We start from the raw sequence: 18,538 nt of genomic DNA on the forward strand, positions 1-18,538 counted from the left end.
ACTCCGGCGTGTCATCGTGGGATGAGGAGGCATCGGTGTAGAGGATCCGCGACATGGAGGGTACAACGGGTTGCGGGAGAGTGGACCGCTGAATATAGATGAGGGAAGGTGATGGAGGTGTTGATGAAGATGACGGATTTGTTGGAGTAGATCGTTGTCACATGATGATTGCCCTGGCGGTGTTCCGGCGCCATCGAGAGAGAGGGGGGGGGAGAGCCCCCTCCTTCTTCTTCTTCGTCCCCCCCCCCCCCCCCCCCCTAGATGGGAGGAGGGTTTCCCCTCTGGTCCTTGGTCTCCATTGCTCCTAGAGGGTAGGAGCACCTCCGAGATTGGATCTCTCTCTCTCTGTTCTCTTCTGTTTCGCGTTCCTGTTTTCTGTCCGAAAACCATTTCTTAAATTCCCGAAGATCCGTAGCTCCGATTGGGCTGAAAATTTAACACGATTTTCTTCCGGATAGTATATTTCTTGCGGCGAACAAAGGGCAACAACCGACTTACGAGGGTCCCGTGAGCCACCTGGGCGCGCCACCCCCTCGGCGCGTCCATGTGCCTCATGCCCCTCTCGGGCACCGTATTGCGTTGATTCTTCTTCTCAACAATCACATATGTTCCTAAATAAATCTCCATAAATTTTTATCGTCTTTAGACTTCGTTTGATATGGATATTCCGCGAAACAATAATCATGCAACAAACTGGAGCTGACACTGGGCACTGGATCAATATGTTAGTCCCAAAAATAATATAAAACGCTGCCAAAAATATATTAAAGTTGCACAATATTGGCATGAAACAATAAAAAATTATAGATACGACGGAGACGTATCAGTTCACTACAGATAAATGATTTAGCAATTCAAACCCCATTTTGTCTTTCAAATGAAAATGAAACTAATCAAATTCACCACAAATAGTTTATTAGCAAGAATCATGTGCCATGCAGTATAAAATATCTTGGGGCACCCTCACGTATGGCTTATGCTAGAAGCTTCATCAGTTACAGTCCACCGCCCGCGCATCAACCACACTTGTGTTCCAGTTTTTCGCCGCACCGAGCGAATTTTTTTGGCAACCGCGGAAGTATGTAGCTCCCGCCCCTCCCCCCGACCAAATGTCACATTTTGATTGTTTCCTCCTTCCTTTCCAAGTCCAAACCTTCACTGCTTGCTTGCAGCGCGGCCACCTTGCCGACGACGCTCCTTCCTGCTGCGCGGCCTCGCTGCGGCGACCACCGGCATGACACCTTCCACCCCATCCTCCTCCTCCTTCTCCATCCCACATGCCCCGACCACCGGCATGACACCTTCCACCCAAATTACCTCCCCATCCTGCAAATAAGCACCGCCCATAGCCATGGTGCACGCGGTATAGCCCGGAGCTCAAGGAGCATCTGGCAGTGGAGAAGCAAATCGCGGCTACATGCGCGGATAAGGTTGCGGTGGCTGCCATGCGTGCCGACCGCCAGATCTTAGAGGAGCGCCTCGCCATCGAGGCCACAGTCGACGTCTTGCGCGGACTCCTCCACGCGATTGGCTGCTTTAAGCAACAGTTCCTGGTGTTTTCTTGAGGCTGCCGCAGGTGCCTTCTAGTGAATTATCCTCTATGATGTTAATATGTAATCTAATCTTCCAAATGTGATGTTCAGTTAATAGCTTGGTTCACTTGTTATGATGTTCAGCTAACTGTTTGGTTCAATTCTGAAATGTGATGTTCAATTCTTGTGGGTACAATTTTGTATTGTTATGCATGTGAGAAATAAAATAATTGGATGTACTCTAGACATGAGAAACATAGAAAGTTGCTATATTTCCTAGTAGTTCTTAAGCATGCTTGGTTTGGTTAACTGTCTGATCTTCTAGTATATGTTCTATTATGCAATGTGGTGCTCAGTTAACTGTTTAGTTCATTTGTTGTGGTGTCCAGTTAACTGTTTGGTTCAATTCTGCAATGTGATGTTCATTTGTTGTGGGTACAATGTTGTATTGTTATGTATGTGAGAAATAAATCGAATTTGGTTGTACTAAATACATGAGAAACATAAACAATTGCTATATTTCCAAGTTGTTTAGCATGCCTGGTTTGGTTAACTGGCTTTTCCATGCGGCTCGAATCAATCTGTTGGATCTGTAATTTGTTTATTTTTCATTAACATATTCTACTGATAGTATGCCAACTCTCACTTAACCTGATTAATATCTGCCTTATATTTATTACAAGGAAAAAAATGGGAGGCACTGATGTTTACCATCGAGGTTTGCACATGCATGGTCCTTTGGCTAATATCACATTATTGTGAAATTATAGGAACCATTCTGATATTTAGGTTTTAACAATTTGGTCTTATATATATAGGTCCTGTTGTTAGAGGTTTAGACCCACTATTCGACTCATTTTGTATATGGGGAAATGTGATGTCCATGAATATCACTCAAGTCAAGAAACTCAGAAAGATTGTTAGGATAAAGAAACTAGCGACGAATAACAGCAAGATCTTTGTTTGCACAATGAAGAAGACATCAGTCAACTATATGATGGTAGTAACTCTTGTACCTTGTTTCCCCCCTTTGTGCCATTTCAAAATTTAGAACAACTATTTATGCATATCTTTGTTTTCAGTCCTTTCCAAAGTAGTTCACCAAGGATTACCTCTCAAATCACCTGCATGGTCAAGAGCGCGAGGAAGGTATTCATTCGACACCCACAGTACAATATTTAAGTCTTCCTCAAGACGACGAAGGTTGGGCGGGCAATTATCCACAGCCATTGGCCTAATGTTGCAAGGACATTCAACATCATTGAAGGCTCAATATTCGCCTTCCACTTCAACAGTTTTCCATATGAGATTCATCTATCTATTTACTGTGTATGATGCTACTTTCCAAAGGTTTTAGATGTTACATGTGAAACTTGGTGTTGTTGTGTAATGGTGGAGCTAGCTATATGCCTATATGGTGTAACCAAGTGATGAAGCTATCTGATGTTGTACTCTGATGTAATTCAGTTATGAAATCCTGGTTGCCGTAATACGAATATGAAATATATGGTGTGTTGATATGAAATGTCATCATGCTCCAACTATTACTATATTTGTTATGAACTTAATACTGTTGGAAATATGCCCTAGAGGCAATAATAAATTGGTTACTATCATATTTCCCATTCATGATAAATGTTTATTATTCATGCTAGAATTGTATTGACCGAAAACTTAAATACATGTGTGAATTGATACGTCTCCAACGTATCTGTAATTTTTTATTGTTCCATGCTATTATATTATCTGTATTGGATGTTTTATATGCTTAATATGCTACTTTATATTATTTTTGGGACTAACCTATTAAACTAGAGCCCAATGCCAGTTTTTTTCTGGTTTTTTTAGTTTCACAGAAAAGGAATACCAAACGGAGTCCAAACGGAATAAAATCTTCACGATGATTTTTCTTGGACCAGAAGACACCCAGGAGACTTGGAGTTCAAGTCAGAGGAGCCACGAGGTGGCCCAAGGGTGGAGGGCGCGCTCCCTGTCTTGTGGGCCCCCGTGACTCCCCTGGCCTAATTCTTTCGCCTATCACTACAAAAAAAATACACTTCCGTGATGATACGTGTTTGTCACAGTAGGTCGCGTTTTTTGTCATGCATGTACATCCATGACAAATTTATGACAGAATCAAGATAGTCATACCTGTGCTGTCGTAGAAGTGTTCCATGACATTACCAAAATTATCATCACGGAAGTGTCTACTTCCATGACGATAAATCGCGCGTCACAGAAGTGCTTTCGTCAAGGGTGACCGACACGTGGCATCCACCGTAACGGAACGCCGTTAAGCTATCGGGTCGGGTTTTGGATCCGATAACCCGTTAACAGCCCCGACCAATGGGGATTTTCCACGTGTAAAATCATCATTGGCTGGAGGAGACACGTGTCAGGTCCGCGTTGGCACAGGTGTCACTCATCCAATGGGCGAGACGCGCCTATGATATGTTGACACGTGGACCGGCCCATCAAGTTTAAATGGGCCGGCCCAACTGAAGGCCCACAAGATTTTGCGGACCATAATGGGCCGGCCCAGCTAAAGGCCCACGAGATTTTGCGGACCATAATGGGATGGCCCAGCTAAAGGCCCACAAGATTTTGTGGGCCATAATGGGCCGGCCCAGGTAAAGGCCCACAAGATTTTTGTGTGCCATATTGGGCCGGCCCAGGTAAAGGCCCACAAGATTCTTGCGGATCATAATGGGCCGGCCCAGCTAAAGGCCCACGAGATTTCACCGACATTAATGGGCCGGCCCAGCTGTAGGCCCACAAGATTTTGAGGACCCTAGTAGGCCGGCCCATTAACTGGCTGCCATGTTTTGGGCCAAATGCCGGCCCATATTTGATCCGGTCCATTAATGGCCTGCCACGCTCCGGGCCTAATAGTGGCCCATATGAGATCCGACCCGTTAAAAGCCTACCACGTTCTGGGCCAAATTACGGCCCAGATCAGGTCCGACCCTTTAAGAGGCTTTGGGCTCAATTATGGCCCATATCAGATTCGGCCCGTCAACTGGACACTATGCTTTTGGGCCCACTTGCTAAAGGCCCACTTAGTAATTCAGCCTGATATTAGTTTTGGCCTGTTAAGGGTCCGTTTAACATTTTGGCCCTATATTGATTTCGGCCTGTTAAAAGCCCGTCATATAGTTGGGCCTAACTACGGCCCGGTTTGCATCCGGCCTGCTCGCAGCCGATATCTGATTGGGCCAAACAAGGACCGAGACAATTTTGGCCTGTTAAAAGCCCGTGATTTGATTCGCACAATCATGGGCCGGGGTTCATTTCGGGCTGCTGCCGGCCCGTGAGCTGTTCGACACGTTTCAGGCCCAACCTACATCGTGATTGCATGACGGCCCGATTATGTACCGTAATTTTACGGTTTGGCCGGTTTACTGCGGAGACAGGATATATATACAGTAAAATAACTGCGGCATCGTGAATAAGAAAAAACCTAGACTATACAATAAAGAAATTACGGCATATTACATCCACTGGGCATCAAAGTTCGCCACTATGATAATAAAGCACAAGCAGACAGCAGATTACATACAATGGGCATCAAAGATCGCCACTAGTGCAAATAAATACGCCGACAAAATAATATACAAAACCGACAGCACTTCAATAGAGTTCAAGAAAGGTTAGCCCTGCTGGGGAGCTGCAGCGCAAGCAGCTGAGCAAGATGATGAGACTGCGCTTGTTCAACACTTATATCTTCCTCACTCTGAAAGATAAACAAGCAGACATATGACAGGTTTTGCACATAAAAGTATCAGTGCTGACAATTCATCACATTTCTTACTAACGAATAAAGTGACACAGTTTAAAATTGCATTAACACAATATGGTATTGTTCAGGTCAAGACATGGCAGGAAATGACATTGTGAAGGAGTTGGCAGCTTCACGACACCACTGGATTACAGATCAAGAACTCATAAGTATCAATGGTTAGTGTGCTGTCAATCTATACCATTTCAGATTGGCAAATAAAGAGACGGTTTAAATAATAGTAGAATGATATGACATTGTTCATAGTTAAGACATTGCAGAATATGACATTGTGCTGTAGTGGGTAGGTTCACCACACCACTGGATTACGGATGAAGAACAGAAGCATACATGCAGTGCAAAAGAAGATCACTTGCTCTGTATAGTTTAATTTACATGGTATGAAGAAGGAAATTGGTTGTACAACTGAAAACTTAAATTGAGAAAGGACAAACTTTTGTTTATGAACTACATAATAAGCTTTAAACAAGCAATTTGATGCAAACACCAAAAATAAACAGCTGTTGCAGTCATGCCTAACCAAATATATACAACAAAGTTTGAAGGCTTGAGATGGACAAACTTACATTATCGGTGAAGACAGGCTCTATAAAGGCCTTGTCCATGCTGATGGGGGGGGGGCAATTCAAGAAGTTTACCACAGAATCTTCTTCAAAAGCATTGCCTTTATTCTACATTTTGTTAAGAGTAAATATAGATGTGATAATATACGAAAAAATGGAGAATATTTAAGATAAGATGAAGAGTGATGCTACATAACCAAGTAGCTATAAATGTAAGTGCAGCGATACAGGCAAAAGGTACAACCAAGAGCAATGCACAGCTAAACTTCTTCAGTACCAACCTTATGGTAAGAGTAAATATAGATCTGATGTGTAGAAAATGGAGGTCAAAGGAAAATAAGCTGCAGAGTGATGGTACATGAACAACTACCTATCATTATAAGTACACTGATAAAGGACAGCATGTACTTACAAGAACAATGTAGAGCTAAAAAAATATTGGCATTGGATATATTCTACACTAATGTAACCATTCATACAGATTAGATAATTTGGAGCGAACAATTGATAAGCAAGCTATCATGCATACTGCTGTCACATAATGAACCAGGTATGTATGCAAGTACAGTGATACAGGACAACAAGTACTAACAAGAGCAAAGCAGCGGGCAACATATTTGCGATATCCTGTCCTTCTTGTCAAACCGGAAAAAAGATTTCATAGAAGTAGAAGTTCAAAAAAGATCCATAAGGCACATGCAGAAAAGTAGAAGTTCAAATTGTCATGTGATTTCATAGACAGTACCTTATCCTGGGAACGAGACCACTGCATAACAAGGTTTTTCCATTCAATGCCTTCTAAATTTAGCACAGGAGACTTCACCGGAAATTCGTTTATAGACTTGCCATCAAAGTGAAGGTGTGGTTCTGTTAATATCAGTGTAACTCTCAAAGGCGACACAGCTCCCCACATTTCCTTGCTATTCTTATAGGATTCAAGTGGGCAGGACACTACAAATCCTATTCCTATGTTTACAAGATCCTACGAATCCAAGAGGCTCAAAGTGTCCATCACAACCGACCGTATAGACCTCTACACTGCAAATGTCCCTGCTCATCTTCAGTACAAGGAACATACTGTACTACTATCATACTCCCTCCGTTCCAAAATATAAGTCTTATTAGAGATTTCCACTATGGATCACAAACAGATGTATCCAGATACATTTTAGAGTGTAGATTCACTCATTTTTCTCCATATGTAGTCCATGGTGGAATCTATACAAAGACTTGTATTTAGGAACGGAGAGAGTACATATTAAAGAAGAACGGAAGAGGAACATGGTAAAGAAGAGCAAGTAGATTTTGGATAATAAAATGTTGGTTGGGCAGTGCCCACACATGATGAACCAGAGCGCATTAAAAATGCAACTCCCAGCTGTCTCTCGACCATTTCAGGCGGTTGGATGAAGATCCTATGTCTCCTAACCCTTCTTCTTCCTCGTCTCTGATTCTTCCCATACAGAACACTGCACGGGCCGCCGACGGGACCACCGCCCCCCACTGCCTGTGTTCCTCCGCCACCCCCACCCCCACCCCCGCCTCAACCCCCACCCGCGTCGAGTTTTCTTCATTCGGCGAGGCCACACAACCACCCAAGCCCCTTCGATTGCACCGGCGAACTCCGGCGAGCTCTAAAAAATCGACTGACCCAATTTTGAAATTTAGTCTACTGTGATTTAACTAGTGTGGAATATAAAAGGGGAAAACCATAAGCATTGGGAGTATAGTGTTGAGCGTGCCATGGCGGATCTGAAGGTGCAAACCGGACAAAGGCAACTTCGCAACCAAGACAAGAAATCAGAGTAAAGCAGTGGCGATCTATTTTCTTGCTGCGATAAATAAGTTGAGCAGATACGAAAGAGTACCGCCTCTGGTGCGGCGCCGTGTACGCATCTGCTGAGAATTTGACGGTGCTGCGGTAGCGATGGCTGTCGGCGGCGTGGAAGCAGATCTAGGAGGGTAGACAGTGGCGGCGGGGCGCAGTGGACGAGACGGTCGTAGGAGCGGCGCTGACAAGGTGGACGACGGCGGGGATGAAGCAAGAGGACGGGATGCAAGGATCCCGGTCCGAAGCTGTGGATTAGAGAGGTCGATCTGTTGTAATGGACGGCGGCATCGGGGTATCAGCTCCGGCATGGTGGAGGAGGACGGCGGTGGATGGGGTGGCGGACGGCGGCGGACGGAGGAGGGTGGGGTTGAGAGGGTGTTTTGGCGCCCATGGAGTACGAATGGGGAAAAAGGGAGGTAGAGAGGAAGGGGGAACCATGTATTCAGGGCGCGCTTGTCTCAAATGCGAGGAAATTTACAAACTTAGCCCCCGTTTCAAATTTCTACTACATCACAGTAACATTAGTCGGTTGGGGATAGGACGGTAATCTCGCATACACCGAATATTTGCCGACGAGAGTTTGTTTTTGGCGCCCACCGTGTATGAATATGAATCGGGGAGGGAGTCGATTTCGGCCAAGGACACACTATGTTTTGGCGCCCACCGTGTATGAATCCGGGTGAGAGGTGGTTACGTCACGTTTGGGTGAAATTACAAACCTACCACTATCGAAACCTATAGAAATCCAGCAGATAGGCTTTGCGTGGCAGGGATAGGCAGTAGTGATTTCCATCTCACAGATTTTGGTTTCGGGCGGTTACTGCGACTTTCCCCGCTTCGTTCAAATTTTGCAGAGTGCACGTTTATCGTGCCAACTCAATTCGAATCCCGTTTGTATTCTATTTTTTTCGGGCGGGATCCATTTTCAATTGGAATTACATTCTATATACATCATTTTTTATATATACTTTCAAAAGCACAACAAAGGATTCTGCTCCTTTATATGTATACTATGATTTACAAATACAACGATCTCGAAATCTTAAGGTTGAATTCGAAAAAATGTAACCAAATTATGTTCTACTAAAATGTATGGATCAGTAATATCTACATATTAAATAACATAGATGTGCGTGAATTCATATGAGTATGCATGTTTGATAGATCAATTTTGGTTCGAGTATGGATTACATGTATCATCATCTCGAATTCAAATATTTGAATCCCTTTTTTGTTCACTCCTTTCACGCCCATCTCTCTCGCATGCATGCTCCTTCAGGTAGCTATCACTCTCTTTTCTCCAGCTCACCCGCACGCTCACTTCATGTTTCTCCTATCCTCGCAAACATGGTCTCTCGACGTCTCCCTTGAGAAGTGTCACACTCTCCCTATCATTATACATTACATGGTTTTCATTATCTCTCATGTCTCTACTGTTCTCTAGTATCACTCGGTACCTAAGCTTTCTTTTTCACCGCCACACACACAGTCTCCACTCGTCTTTCACTTTGTCTTTCTCTCTATGGGATTCTCTCACACACCCTATATGTCTCTACATATGACTCATACCACTAAAATTACTCTCTCTCTCTCTCTCTCTCTCTTGTGTAGACACAACATTTGTTGCGGTCTCCTTTTCGTCTCCATCCCAGACTGACATTATTCATTTGTTTACCGATCAAACAACCCCGACTACCGTCTCCTCTCTCTCTCTCACAGACACACACACACAACTCCTGCTTCCACTCCCCTTCCCGACTACCGTCTCTCTGTCACACACACAAAACTCTCGCTTTTGCACCCCGACTCGTATTTCTCTCACAAACATTTATCGACTAGCTAGCCTCTTGATAGGTTTATACACCCGCACACTCGTGCTTCCACCATCGCATACATGTCTCTCTCCCGCTCCTTGTATCTATGTAGATTTTTCTTCCCTTCTTGAGACACGCCCTCTCGATCGTGCACACACACACTATCACCTCATTTTAAGCTGATACCTATCGCACACACACTCCTTGTGTCTTTGTCACACATGCACTCTGTCCTCCTCCACTCTCCCTCTCTCTCACACACACATGGGCTTTTTGCAACAACTAGCAAGATGCCCATGCGTTGCACGGAACATCAAGATGCATTTGTATGAGTAGTTTATCTTGTGGGGGAAAAGGATGAATGAGGGAAGGCTTTATTTGCAAATGTGGAGAGGGGTGTGGGTATCTTTTTGCAAAATTGCCATAGTTTCCTCCCTATCCGTCAGATATAGATCGGATGGCCTATATTGCAGGATGGCAGGCACACGATCATCACCGAAAATGCTTTTTATAAGAGTAGGGATAAAAAATAGAGTTGGTGATGATGGTGGGCCTGCCATCCTGCAATGTAGGTCGTCCGATTTATATCTGACGGATAGGAAGGAAAATATGGCAATTTACCCGCACTCTTCACCACATTTGCAGATAAGGCCTTCCCTCGTTCATCCTTTTCTCCCACAAGATCTTGATGTTCCGTGCAACGCACGGGCATCTTGCTAGTAAGAGTAGAAATTAGACATATACCACTTCTCGAATCTTGAAACCAACAACATTCCTCCCTTATCTCATCAAAACCGCCAAAGGAATATATTTTGAGTGAAACATAACATATTTTTAGTGATATACGTATTTCAAAACTAGACTTTTCTTCTATCAAATCGGTGCTTTGATCGTGTGGCAACGCATTGGCACATTGCTAGTAGTTATTATAATTTTTTGGACACCAGACAAACGGTGGAGTACTTATACGAAGAGAAGAGGCGCACACACGCAGTCGGCCTCTCGCTGTCTCGCACACATGAGTGTTACGTAAAGGTGACGTTAACAAATAAACCCTAAAACCCTAGGTGCACGATTGGTGCATTCGCGGGTACCGGGTACATGGTGGAGCACCTTTGTAGGAATAGTCAGCTCGCGTGATAATTTGATCCGTAGGAGTTGATGGTCGGGACCACAGGTGAACGACTTGGAGCGCGGTGGCTCGCCAGTTGCCACAGATCGAGTAGCCACATTTAAAAGATCATTTTTTTAGCGGGGTTAAGAGTTCCGATTTTCAATGGCGCGTTATAAGTAGTAAGTAGTTTTTAGAACGATTGGTATGGAGCGAAAATGGAATTCATAGTACTACGTACCTCCTTGGCGTATGGTTGTATATTTTTTTTTGCGATAGAGGTTGTATGGGTTTATGTTGCGAGATGTTGAACCTGGTAGTTCTAGGGAAAATACTATGGTTTAGATTTAGATGTTGGTTTTCAGTAATGAAAATCGGAAGGGGAAACCCTTCTTTGATTAAAAAAACTACTACCTCCATTCTGGTTTACTAGTCCCCATCGTACTTTGGGTCAAAGTTTGTCCATGAATTTTAATTGTAAAATGTGAATGGAAAACGAGATTTTGTTATACCCAGACAAAAAAGGACTGGAGGGGGTGATTGCTCTGACACGGACGCGACCTCTCATAGCACAGGCATTGAACCGGCGCGCCGGCCAAGAGGGCCGCACTCGCTACAGGCCCGGCTGAGCACGCCTCCTCGCCGCGTGCAACCAGCTTAAGACTGCCCCGCCTGCCTTCATTGGATCCGCGCGTGTGCCGGCAACACGTCCTTCCGCGAGCCGGCAGGCATTTTAGAACACAAAAAATGACTAAAATATAATTAATTTACGCATGGTCTTGACTTGTTGTGCTCGCACTGGTAGCATGAACTAGTAGAGGATTTTCTTTATTTATAACTCTCCTCAAATTTTTTTTGGCTTTGAAGTGAATCATGGTTGTGGACATTATGTATGAATGTGCAGATATCTGTGAACATGAGTTTGATGTGGAAGTTGAACTTGGAATGTCGGCTTGTATCTACTCTACATCTACACTCTTATAAAATATAAAATACACTCTTATAAAAACAGAGTTGGTGATGATGGTGTACCTGCCATCCTGCAATATAGGCCGTCCGATTTATATCTGACGGATAGGAAAGAAACTATGACAATTTTGCAAAAAAGTACCCACACACCTCTCCACATTTGCAAATAAGGCCTTCCCTCGTTCATCCTTTTCTCTCACAAGATAAACTAGTCATACAAATGCATCTTGATGTTACGTGCAACGCACGGGCATCTTTCTAGTAAGAATGAAAACAAACGACAAAAAATATTGGACGGTGGTTCGGAGTCATGACCGCGGGCACAACGGACAAGGTGGCCTTGTATTGGTATGATGAGCCGTCTATTTTAACACACAGGAGCTGGTGTGGTGATTATACACACACGCACGCATGCACACGAACTGCATCCACGCAACACTCACACAAACACATGCACCCACGCACGCACGCAACACTCACACGTACACATGCAGCCACGCACGCACGCAACACTCACACGCACACACGCTCGCATGCATGCACACACCAGTACACCACACGACCAACACACACTCTCACGCTCAAGTGCTCAACCTACACGTGCATGCGCACACATCAGGCCCTGACAGACACATACACAACCAGGTGATTCCCGCGCACGGGTTGGAGCCTTGTCGAGCCTGCATAAATTTGTGTTTATCTGACCTTTTGCCTATGTGAACTGACAGGTGGGACCCACAAGGAACATGGTCAATTTAACTAGTCAACATGGCGCCACGCAAACTATTTGGCCGGTCAACAGAGTGCAATCCGATGCTGAACTGTGAGCAAGTGATCATATAATCACCGCAAAACGTATATAGTGACCGTAATCAGCTTATTCTGAAGTTCGGTGACCGTATTACGCCTTTCTCTCTGTAGGCCCTCCAAAACTACATCTCTACACGTTCTCGCATGTTACATCTAACAACTATGCAATACATCACTACTACTACACTCTAACACAATAAATCATATGTGTTTTTAGTTTTACTAGATATCATATTGTTACTTATAATTATTCAGTTTGCATACATTAAAATTGCCTTTGAAATGTATGGCCAGCATCATCTACCGCGCGGGAAAAATCCCACCCTTTCCTATTTAATCGGGTTTGTATCGATGGATCGTGCGAAACAACAAAACTATAGTACTATACAGTACAAGTGACAGTTCACTAGGCCGTCGTGTCGTCTACTCCTCCGTCGTAAGAGTGGAGCGCTCACTTTAATAAATCTTCTAGTCCCTTTTGCCGACATGTGGGACATCAAGCTACCGGGTCCATGTGCCATACCGGAATACAGTGCAGAGTAGCCGGGGTGAAGCACCCCAGTCATGGCACCGGCGTAGTAATGAGCAATGAGGCGTCAAATCACAAAGCTGCACCTTTCCCGCAGTTAAGTTGGAGGGACGAAGCAACCATCATTTCACTCGTTGCTGAATCCGCTTCTCCCTCATCTTCTTCAACTTAACCACGTGTTACTTCTACCGTTGTTCTGCCTAATGTGGGACGCAGATTGGCTTGGTAAAGCACTGACACGTGGGACCGCATGTTAGCAAACCGCCAGGACAACGTCCTCCGAAAATAAGAAGCCTAATCCTATACTTACAAAGGGCTACGTAGCTGCTACGTATACTTTGCCTCTAATCTATATATGCCCCCCTGATTTTCAGGTGGGGTGGGCCTAATCCTCTCCTTTAATCCAATCAAATAGTCCCACATCACATCAGTTTGTAACTTTACGTAAACCATTACGTGGATGTAGCATTGCTCAAATAAGAAACCTCCCCCGCCATCCGCGCGGAAAAATCACCTCCTTTTTACTAATATTGATTCTATAATTTTTTAGATCAATATAATTGAGATTTGTATAGATAGCACACAGGAGCAAAACCAAGTGGTACGGTTAAGGGCATCCACAATGTGTAGCCAAATGTGAAAATAGCTTTTGGCATCGTGGGAACCATTGTGGACGGTGTTGCCAAAGCCAAAAAGATGGAACCGAAGCTCCCTGATTGATTGATTGAAGGAATAGAAAAATGCAACGTCTCTCCTCTTTCTCCCATGCTTGGATGCATGTAGTACAATATAGAGCACAGAGTCTACTCCCCTGTCCCTTCTATCACAAATCACAAAGCAGTGAGGCGTCAAATCACAAAAGCACGGACGAAGCAACCATCATTTCACTCTTCGCTGACTCCGCTTCTCCATCGTCTTCTTCGAGAAACCATCTCACCGCACTAGTACTCCTAGTAGTACTAGTAAAGGACTTCCTGGATGCAAATAAGGCGGTTGTCTCGGCTTGCAGGCGGCACTTGCGAACGACTTACCGTGGTCTCCCTCAATGGTGTTCTCCGTCGAACGCACTTCGCCAAAGCACAAAAAAAAGATATCGTCGACGTCACCGCAATGGGGAAGGAAGTCAAATATAGTTACTACCTCCATTTTTTGTACACAAGGCCAGTATTATCAAAATTACAATTTGCAAAGGGCCACTAACACTAATCGAGGCAAAATTGATGGGGTTAGCAACCAAGGACATTAATATCCCCTGCATGCATGCGGAAGTGAGAAGGTTGGTTTGCATGGCGCTACATTAATTAAGCGATGAGGAGTGAGATGGTTAGCTCTTTGGTCTTTGGAGAAAAAAATACGCATTAATTGACACGTGAAACGAGGATTTGTATCGATTAAATTCCGCGAAGGAAAAGCCCGCCTTTCTTTTTTAACACTAGTACTCCTAGTACGTACGTACTTATCCTGTTTGGGTCTAGGCCTTCAATTACCAAACTTCACCACACATTTTTGCCAAGCTTGCCTAAAGTTTTCAAAATGAGAAGGAGGTACACTTGCGCGCGGCTATCGCGGTCGCACCGCACCCTCACACGGTCGCTCCTGCACGCCGCGGTCGCACCGCACCCTCACACAGTCGCTCCTGCACGCTGCAAACCCAACCAAGGGAACGCACCCTCACTGACATGTGCTGTCGCATGTGAACAAACCAAACTCAGCCATCCTATCGCTGACACATAATTTTTGTTCATAGAGTATGTTTATCCAACCGCATGTTGGGGAGTATTCATACGGCCCGTGCGGTGGTCTGTTGGGGAAGAAGAAGAGGTGAGGAAGAAGGAAATAAGGGTTAGGAGATGTAGGATATTCATCCAACCGCCTGAAATGGTAGTGTCGGGTGGTAGGTGCGACATATGCCAACGGGTGGCTTATCATGGTGGGTGCCAGTAAGACGTCGTCGGTGCCTGGAAACGGTATGAGGCGAAGACATGCACGCCGGCGAATCTTACCCAGGTTTGGGGCTCTCCGTGGAGATAACACCCCTAGTCCTGCTCTGCGGGGTCTCCGCATGATCACTAGATCAGAAAGAGTAGCTACAATTGCTCCAAGAGCTGTTGGGTTCAAGGGAGAAGAAGAGCAAGGTTAGCTCTCACTTCCCTCTCTCTATGGTGTGTGTGTAACTCTAAGAAGCCAACCCTTTGCATGGGTGCCCCGGGGGGTTTATATAGGCCTACCCCCCGGGGGTACAATTGTAATCCGGCTGGGCGCTGGTCCCAGTCGTCAGTGTCTGCGCTCGCCGGCTTCTCCGCCGGCCGCTGGGGCCTGCCGACTGGTGGGTTCCGCCGGCCTGTTGGTCGACAGGCCGGCCCCACTGCCTAGGGTCTTGTCGGCGGCTGCTTACTGTAGCCTCGTCCTGATGACGAGGGCTTCGTCGAGGTAAGCGTGGCTACAGTGTGCCGCCTCGAGGGCTCTCACTGTAGCCTTACCTCGTCTTGTCTCCTTAATGTGGCACATGCTTCGAGGGAAGGGGTAGCCGGCTTCTGGAGGCCGGCTATGCCCTTGGCCGACTAGGGGAGGCCGGGCCGCCTTCGTGCCTCTCTCTGGCTAAAGGGGCCCGCCGCCCGTGGGCCGTACTGGCATCTGTCGTGGATGACGTTGAGGCCAGCATGGCTACAGTGCCGAGCCGGACGGGAGATGGCCGACCCGTACGACGTCCTGTGGCCATGCCTGCCTCGGGCTTCGGGGGTAGTGGGCCGCACTGTGGCCACACCCCGTCTTGTCACCGTTATGTGGGTGTAGTTTTGGTGGGCGCGGTCTTGGCCGGCTTCTTGGAGTCGGCGTTCTTCGTGGCCGGCTCTGGGGAGTCGGCATTCTTCATGGCCGGCTCTGGGGAGTCGACATCCTCTATGGCCGGCTTCCTGGAGTCGGCCACCCCGTGGTTATCTTGGGGGGAGGTTGCTGAGGCTGGGTCGCCTTCTGAGAGTCGGCTTCAGAGGTAGCCGGCCGGGGAAGGTGGCCCAATGCTTGAAATGCTTGAAGGCCCAAATGGCCTGATAATTTTTTGAAGAGCCAGGGGCAGTCGGTTAGGCTACCCGTGGCTATTTACTCCGACAGTAGTCCCCGAAGCTGATTGGGCTTCGAGGTTGGGTAGGAGTCGAGAAGCTCGATCAGCTTCCTATCTTGACAAGCTGGCAGCTGGGAGCCGGCTTTGGTTGGGCGCGCCGTCTTGGCCAAAAAATTTGGAGTCGGAGGGCGGGAGCTCGCCAGCGCGTGCACCGGTCCGCGGGCCGGCCACTTGCCGCCTGCGAACCACGTGGCCTCTCTTGGCTAAAAAGCCTGCCAGCCCACGCGCGCGACGGGACGTCGCCGCAGGGCGGGGGCCCGCCACGCCCACGCCCGGGCCCAGGCGTGGATTCTCTGCGGCCCAAAACCGCCCGCACGTCTTCCTGCGGCGGTTTTGGCACGCTTTTAGGGCGTAATAATCGCGAGGCGTGGGGGGAGTGGGTGCAGTTAATCCCACGTCTCACCCCACGTCCGGCCTCCCCGGCTTCACCTTGCGAAGCTATAAGTAGGGGGAGGGGGGAGAGCGGCAGGCTCTCGCACGCTCCTCCTCTTTCCACCATCTTCTTCCTCCTGCCCTTTCTTGCAGCAGCGCCTCGCCGCCGCGCTCTTCCACCACTCGTTCCTCCGCCGCCGCGCTCGTTCTCGCCAGCCCCACGCCACGATGCAGTACGGTGGGGATTGGGACGGCTCCAACGTCCACGAGGATCACGTCGAATTCCTCCGCAAGACGCGGCGGCTGCCCGGCACGGACAAGGTGGAGGTCCGTCTCGCATCGGCGAAGGAGATTACGCCGGAGCCGCGGGAAGGTGAGCGGGTAGTCTTCCGCTCGCATTTCTTGCGTGGCATCGGCCTGCCCGTGAGCGCTTTCTTCCGCTCATGGCTCGAGTTCTACCAACTCCAGCCGCACCACCTTCCTCCGAACATGGTGGTGCTGCTGTCCGCCTTCGTCACCTTGTGCGAAGGCTACCTCGGCGTCCTCCCTACCCTCGAGCTCTGGGGGGAGTTCTTCCAGTCCAAGCTGGGCATGCGCATGCAAGGCGTGCCGGCTCAGAGTGGCGCCTTCATCGCGATGCGGAGGGTGGCTGCCGACAACCCCTTCCCCGTCATCACGCTGATCCAGTCGGTGAAGCTATGGCAAAAGTCATACTTCTACGTGAGGAACGTCTCCCCGCAGGGCGACTACGTCAATCTGCCGGCTTACATAGCCGGCCCACCGGCGGGCAGGCGGCCCCAGTGGTCCTACCGGGCCGTGACGCTGACGCCGGCTGGAAACGCAGCCGTCGCCCGAGTGCGAGCGATGATCCAGTCGGAGAGCTTGTCGGGGCCCGACCCGCTGGCCGCCTTCGTCACGCGCCGGGTACTCCCGCTCCAGAGCCGCCCTCATCTGATATGTCATATGAGCGGCCAGCTCGATCCGAGCCGGATGTGTACCAAGGACATGCCGCACGACGAGGTGGCATATATGGTGAACTACCTTGCGAACTGCAAACTCTCCGCAGAGTGGCAGTTCGGCAAGGAGCCATATTGCCAAGCCAATCCGCCGCCTACGGTATGTTCTCCTTGTCTCTTCTTCTTCTCTCAGTTTTGTCGCCGAGTTCCTTTTGGCCGACTCTGACTAGTCGGCTTGTTTTCGACAGAGCCCTCTTCTTCGGCCTGCAGGCGGGTCGGACGCGGAGCACCGGTTCGTCCCGGACCGGATGGAGCACGATCTGGAGGACCCCGACTTGGGGGCGGCTGCTATGGACGACAACACCGAGCCGGGCGGTGGCCAAGCCGGCGGCGAAGCAGGCGGCTCCGGGCATGGAGTCAGCTTCGACGACTGGCCGGACGACGACGAGGCTGAAGTCGTCCCACGCCGTCAGCCGGCGTCTGGCCACGGCGCGGGTTCCTCTGCTGCGCCGCTTGCTCGGGGCGGCGGGCAAAAGCGTCGCGCCGCGCAGGGTTTGTTCGGCAGTCGGACAAAGAAGCCCAGGGGCGGGGTGGCGGCGACCAGGCGGGAGGAGGCGGCCGCGAAAGCGGCTCGCTTCCGCAAGGCGGTGAAGCGACCGCAGACGGTGTCGGCGTAAGTTCAAACTCCTTCGTGTACTCTTTTTTCTTTTCTCTGGTGGCTCCTGAATCCTTGTCTTTTTCTCCAAACAACCAGAGCTCCATTGTCGCTCGAGCGGGCTGCTGCCGCCTCCGTCGTTGAGTCGCCGAGGGGATCAGGAAGCACCACTCGCCGCGTGGACCCCCGTGCCGACCTTCAGGCGGCGACGGAACGGAACGCGCGGGAGGTGCAGGAGGAGCGGGTGGCGCGGGAGGCGGAGGCACGGAAGGCGACCGCCGCGCAGGCGGCGCAGGAGGAGGAGGCGGCGAAGGCGCGCGCCGACGCCGCAGCCAAGGCCCAAGCAGAGGCTGCAACTGCGGCGATGGCGGAGGGGGCCTTGTTGGTCACCCCACTGCGCATCGCAGCGCCTGGGGCCCCGAAGCCCCCGCCAGAAGAAGCCGGCGGTGACCAGCCGGGGCTGGAGAGGGATGACGACA

General features: G+C 48.5%; 1 long non-coding RNA gene across 1 annotated transcript; it reads left to right on the forward strand.

Annotated features, from left to right (window-relative positions):
* The first annotated feature begins 315 nt into the window (after positions 1–315).
* Positions 316–3,057, forward strand: LOC141025395 (uncharacterized). Its single transcript, XR_012186872.1, has 2 exons — positions 316–2,532; positions 2,615–3,057. It is a non-coding gene; the product is annotated as an uncharacterized lncRNA (long non-coding RNA).
* Positions 3,058–18,538: the final 15,481 nt, after the last annotated feature.

The sequence above is a fragment of the Aegilops tauschii genome, chromosome 6 (assembly GCF_002575655.3).
Source record: "Aegilops tauschii subsp. strangulata cultivar AL8/78 chromosome 6, Aet v6.0, whole genome shotgun sequence".
Lineage (NCBI taxonomy): Eukaryota > Viridiplantae > Streptophyta > Magnoliopsida > Poales > Poaceae > Aegilops > Aegilops tauschii.